Raw genomic sequence first — 6,595 nt, forward strand, 5'->3', positions numbered from 1 at the left:
AAACTAACAACTCCCTGCGTCCTGTTCATTTTCACTCGATCGAGTGGTTTTAAACCACTCGATCGAACACCTTGATGCTTCATCTACTCGATCGAGTAGAAATCTACTCGATCGAGAAGTCCCACTTTATGCTTTACTCGATCGACCTGAAAAAGTGCTCGATCGACAAAATTTTCACTCGATCGAGTACAAAAAGAACTCGATCGAGCTCTTTTCTCGCGTAAGCTCTTGAATTTCGTCAGTTCTTCCCTTGGAGTGCGTAAAACTTCCCCAAACCTGCATAAAAACACGTGCAAAGATATCCCAAAATACCAAATACGCAAAGGAACATTCTATAGTCTTAAATCTACGCTAAAAGCAGTCTATAAACTAATTGTCCTAATTAAAAGCAATAAAATAAATTCAACGGAAAATTCAAAATTATCTATTACAAAGTGTTACACGGGGCATTTCCCCGTTTAATTCCCAATGCAATTGGTAGCCCCTTGAAAGGCTCTGGATCGAGGACGTCATCTCAAAGAACATTGACTGTCCTCTTCAACTTCCATGAGCATGAATTATCATTTGAAACGGTAGGAGGGGAGTAGTTCACATCCACATAAGCGCGAACTTTCCTCGTCCTTGCTCCTCTATCACCGGCTGTAGCGTCGTCATCTCCAATTTGATTGACCGTAATTGCACCACGTCCCTTGACAGCTTCTTCATTGCTTTCATCTGTACCTGCAGCAAGCAAAATAGGCGAACTTTCCTCCTTTTTGTTCTCAGTCTGAGGCAGAGGGGTAACAATTGCAGCACAATATTCCAAATTTTCATCTGGAGTGTCAATAATAGGGTCAATAGAAGAGAGAGAATTGCAAGGCTGAGCTTGCATGGGAGCCCTCCGGAACTTAGACTGATGAAAAATCAGCTCCTCATCCCCTACCTGAAAGGTCAAAGTCTTTCCCCCGACGTCTATAACTGCACGGGCAGTAGACAATAATGGTCTCCCTAAAATAATAGGGGTGTGTGCATCTTCGGGGATGTCTAAGACAACGAAATCAACTGAATAAAGAACCTCCCGATCCTTACAGTGCGTCTTCTACTATACCTAGTGGCCGTGATATACTACGGTCGGCCATCCGGACTGTCATGTTAGTGCAACTCGGCTTTGTCAAACCAAGTCTCTTACCCGGAGACAAAGAAGAAGACACTCACGCTAGCGCCTAAATCGCATAGCGCATTATCAATCAAATAGTTACCGATATGACACGGAATTGAAAAACTACCCGGGTCTGACTGCTTAGGAGGTAACTTATTTTGAAATAGGGTTGACCCCACCTCAGTTAAAGCTACGGTCTCACTATCGCTAATATTCCTCTTACGCGATAAAATCTCTTTCATAAACTTTAGATAAGAGGGTACCTTTGTCAGCAACTCGGTGAATGGCACAGTGACTTCCAAGCTTTTCATAAGTTCGACAAATTTGCCGAATTGTTGATTGGCCTTTGTATTTTGCAGACGCCTCGGAAAGGGAACTGTAATAGGTATCTCAAATCCCTTGTTTCTCTCTTCCAATGTATCTTCCGGAGCAAGCTCTGTATCCTTTGGACGCTTCTTACCTCTCGAACGAGGTCTTTCCGGTGATTTCTCGCTTAAACGAGCACTACCAGGCTCTCGAATAAGCTTCCCGTCATCAAAACTACTCGATCGACCAATATACCCATTCGATCGAGTAGAATCTTCATCAGTATCACTCGATCGAGTAGTTTTTTCACTCGTTCGAGCAACTCCATTTTGTTCTTCACTCGATCGAGTAGAAAAACTACTCGATCGACCATTCTGCATTTCCTGTTCACTCGATCGAGTGGTATTTTCACTCGATCGACCTCTTTCGTCCCCAAATCTGCTCGATCGACCACCTGAAACCAGTTGATCGAGCACTTTCTTTGCCGTGAGCTCATTTTCTTTGCCAGAACACTGTTCACCATCAGTTACAGCTCTCCTCGGGTCTGATTTCTGCATTTCCGGTCCTTCATATGAAAGACCGCTTCTCAGATTGATGAAATTTACCGTCTCATGTGGATCTTTCTCATTTTGAGTCGGTAATTGGCCCTGTTTTCGTGTGGACTGATTAGTGGCTAATTGGGCAACTTGAGTTTCAAGTGCCTTTATGGACGCATCTTTCTGTTGATCACTTAATTGTCACTGCTTCGTGAAGGCTTGCAACATAGACTTAAGCTCACCAATTTTACTCACCCCACCGGAAGATGATGCACCATGGTTAGGAGGAGTAAAGGAAGGAGGCTTTTGAAAGCCTTGTTGATTCTTGTGTGGAGGGACATAAGGCCGCTGCTGGTGCGGAGGAGGAGTAGGATTGAGCACATTTTGACTAGTCCACCTCAAATTAGGATGGACTGCCCCTTGATTATTGTAATAGGAACCCCCTCCTTGCCTATATTGCTGAAAGGCAAGGACTTGTTCCTTCTCTACAAGACAGCCAACAGCAGAGTGGCCATCATTACCTCCACATCTCTCACATGAAACAGTCTCTCCCCTAGTAAGAACATGGACCGTCTGAGGCTCCCCAGCAGCTTGTAATTCCAACTTGTCGAACCTAGCATTCATGGTCTCCAGCTGAGCCAAAACACCTTATCAACTCGCATGAACTGTCCTAATCCCATCCCTCGGGTTACCATATTCAAGATCGTGATTCGCCATCTCTTCAATAAGGGACCATCCCTTATCATCATCTGTATTCTCCTGAAATCTTCCACTAGATGCCGCATCAAGTATGGCTCTCTAGTCGTCATACAGCCCATTATAGAACTGATTAGCTAAAAACCATGGGTCAAAACCATGGTGAGGGATAGACCTCACCAACTTCTTGAATCGCGACCATGCCTCATAGAAACTTTCATCGGGAGCCTGTCTGAAACTAGTAATCTTGGCCCTCAGCAAATTGGTGCGTTGTGGGGGGAAATATCTCTTGCAAAATGCAAGAGCAAGAGACTCCCAATCAGAACCCCGGTATGCGGTCCAAGTCGATCGACCACTCCCCTGGCTGAGTCAGCTAAAGAGAAAGGAAATAGGACCTCCTTGATTTTATCTTGAGTTACCCCCTTAGTGGCGGGGATAGTAGAACAATAGTCTGTAAAGACCTCCATGTGCTTCCTCGGGTCTTCACCGGCCACACCTCTATAAATATTTCGCTCCACCAGATTGATATAAGAAGGACGGATGTCGAATGTATTCCCATCCTCAGTCTGGAGATTGAAACCTTTGGGAATAGAGGAGGCTTTAGGCACTGTATGACTAGAAAGTTTAGGCATCTTTACTGTTGAAATCGGACTGTCTTCCGCGAAAAGAAAATGATCAAGCTCTGGCTCGAAAGTACTCAAGTCTTCCTTTCGTGATTTCCTTCGCAGACGGAGTCTATGCCTGAATAATCTCTCCGGCTCTGAATCAGCTGAAACTAATTCACACCTGTCTGACCTGGGCATAAACAACACTGAAAGAAAATAATAAGAACGGCCTCAAGGAATAGAAATTCCCTGAGACGGATAAAATAAACGGAACGAAAACAAATAGGGCAATTGCCTCCCCGGCAACGGCGCCAAAATTTGACACGTCTGTCGTATACCTGTCAAAAATAAACTAACTCAACTAACTATATAGCTAGGGAAGTCAGGTCGATCTCCACAGGGAGGCAAGATATTTGTAGAAGTCCGTCTATTTGGTCACAAATGGGGGAGGGGGTTGTTTGATTTGTTATCTAAACTACGAGATTTAAAGGAAAGAGAAATAAGGGCAAGAGCAATAAAAGCAGAGAAAAAGGATAAAACTATCAGATAAAGAGGGACATGTCAGGATTTCGGTTCACTATAGTAGTCCAGTGACTCAGTTGTAACTGACTCAGACGAATTAATGTAAGACGGATGTTGAAAGGTCCTTTCGGTCCACTTCCTATCCTAAAATACCGCTAACTTAACTTTCATTCTCGTCAGGGTAGTCTACTGTTCATAGCAGGCCTATTTAGTCCGATCTTTCGATCTAGGATTAATTTTAGCCAGATTAAAGGTTAACTCAGAAGTGTGCACTCAACTAAGTCGAATAAATACAATTAAATTGCTATGGTGACAGAGCCTTGTAATCAATTCATCTAATTCATTTACTACATCGTCACTTTCCTACCGCAGATCCCCTAATCCCAACATGAAAGGGGTTTAGCTACTCATGTCGCTAATTAAACTAACAGCAAATAAAATTCCAGCAGTAAACATAATCAAATAAACAATAAATTGCATAAAAGTAAATTAGGGCAGAAGAATAAATGTACGAAACGAAGAATTAAAGCAACAAGAGATTAATTATTAATAAGAGAAGAGAAAGAATTACAATCGATGCGAATCCGGCGTAAAGAATACAAAATCTAAGCGAAAGTAATCCCGAAATAAAGTTACAGTAGAGAGGAATGAAGTACGCAGTAAAAGTTTGATAGGAACTAAGTAGTGAATAAATCTGATCTTAATAACCTAACTAATGTAGGTTTAAATAGGAAAAGAAATAAGTTTTGCGGAAATAAACATAACACGGGCTGTTTAAAGCCCATAATCAGCGAAACCACTCGATCGAGTGGATTAAAACCACTCGATCGAGCAAACACCTCAGCAAATCTACTCGATCGAGTAGAAAGTTACTCGATCGAGTAACTGGTCTTTCTGCAAGCTAAGGATCGAGTGGAAAACCACTCGATCGACCAATCTGGGACGTAAAAATCACTCGATCGAGTGATTAAACTGCTCGATCGAGTTCTTGGTCTTCATTTCAGCTCAAGTCCGCGCCTAAATGCCTCGTAATCCGTGCCATGACGCTTTCAAGTGCAGTATCTCACTCTGGAAAAATCCCGTCTCCTCTAAATGCATGCAAAAAGGACGAAAAAGGGTACGATTCCACTACTTTCACGTTCATCTCTACAAAATGGACAAAATGAACCAAAGTAGCCAATTCGGGGCAAAATACCATAAAAACAGTATAAAAATGCATAGAAATACGTGCTAAAATAGGCTAAAAAGACTATATAAAAAGCACGTATCACTTATCGTCGGTCTTCACCTTGACGTAAGCATTACATCCCCAAATCTTCATATAAGATATATTAGGAACTCTTCCTTTCCACATCTCATATGGAGTCTTTTCGGTTGCTTTTGTCAGACTATTGTTCAATGATTTGATTGCGGTTTGGATTGCAAATCCCCAAAACGAGTCGGGTAACTCGGTTTGACTCATCATAGATCGAACCATATCTAGTAGGTTTCGATTTCTCCTCTCGGCAACACCATTAAGTTGTGGTGTACCGGGTGGAGTGAGTTGTGACACAATGCCACAACTTTTCAAGTGTGAATCAAATTCATTACTAAGATACTCTCCACCACGATCGGATCGTAGTGCCTTTATCTTCTTGTTCAATTGGTTTTCGACTTCATTTTGAAATTCTTTAAATTTCTCAAACGCTTCACTCTTGTACTTCATTAAGTAGATATACCCATATCTACTTAAATCATCGGTGAAAGTAATGAAGTAGTCATAGTTACCCCTAGCGGTGATAGTCATTGGTCCACATACATCGGTATGTATAAGACCCAATAGTTCATTAGCTCGAGTCCCTTTACCACTAAAAGGATTACGAGTCATTTTGCCTAGGAGGCAAGATTCGCATATACCATAGGATTTAAAATCAAATGGTTTAATAACATTAGTTGAAACTAATCTTTTAATGCGATTTTCGCTAATATAACCTAATCGATAATGCCAAATGTACGATTCATTTGGATCACTTGATTTGAGTTTCTTCAATTGTATGTTATAGATGTCTTTACTTAGATTTGAAGTTTCTAGAACATAAAGGTCATTAATAGAAGAGCCTCGGCTTATAACCAAGTCATTTCTAGAAATAATACAACAATTGTTTTTAATGGCAAAATTAAAACCCTCTATGTCTAACATAGCAATTGAAATAATGTTCTTAGAAAGAGAAGGTACATAAAAACAATTATGTAAATACAACTCAAATCCATTTGCTAAAATAAGTACATAAGTTCCCTTGGATGTGGCCGCTACTCTACCTCCATTCTCAAGTCGGAGATCAACATCGTCCTTGCTCAGCTTTTCCACGTTTCTTAGCCCCTGTAAATGATTACAAAGGTGAGAACCGCAACCGGTATCTAATACCCACGTTGTGGTGGAAGTAAAATTTACATCAATAACATAAATTTCAGAAGGAATTTTACCGAGTGGAATAATAAGTCCATCCCTAATATTTTCCAAATATATGGGGCAATTCCTCATCCAATGTCCCATGCCATGACAATAATGGCATTCATCATCAACTTTGGCTCCTTTGGTAGTCCCACTAGCCATCTTGTTTCCATTGTTGAATGTTCTACCTTTCTTCCCCTTCCTTTTGAACCATTTCCCTTTAGTTGCAAGAGCTTGCTTGCTAGGACTCCCACTAGTTTCGGCATTCCTTTCTTCCAAAGATAAGGATCCTATAGATTTAGTGAGATGGTCTTCTCGAGACACACTCACAAAAGATCTAGTCATAGTAGGAGGTATGGAG

General features: G+C 41.4%; 1 non-coding gene across 1 annotated transcript; it reads left to right on the plus strand.

Annotated features, from left to right (window-relative positions):
- Positions 1-2,830: 2,830 nt before the first annotated feature.
- On the plus strand, positions 2,831-2,937 carry LOC141603543 (small nucleolar RNA R71). The gene has a single exon (XR_012525412.1). It is a non-coding gene; the product is annotated as a small nucleolar RNA R71 (small nucleolar RNA).
- Positions 2,938-6,595: the final 3,658 nt, after the last annotated feature.

The sequence above is a fragment of the Silene latifolia genome, chromosome 9, assembly GCF_048544455.1.
Source record: "Silene latifolia isolate original U9 population chromosome 9, ASM4854445v1, whole genome shotgun sequence".
In the NCBI taxonomy this organism is placed as follows: Eukaryota; Viridiplantae; Streptophyta; class Magnoliopsida; order Caryophyllales; family Caryophyllaceae; genus Silene; species Silene latifolia.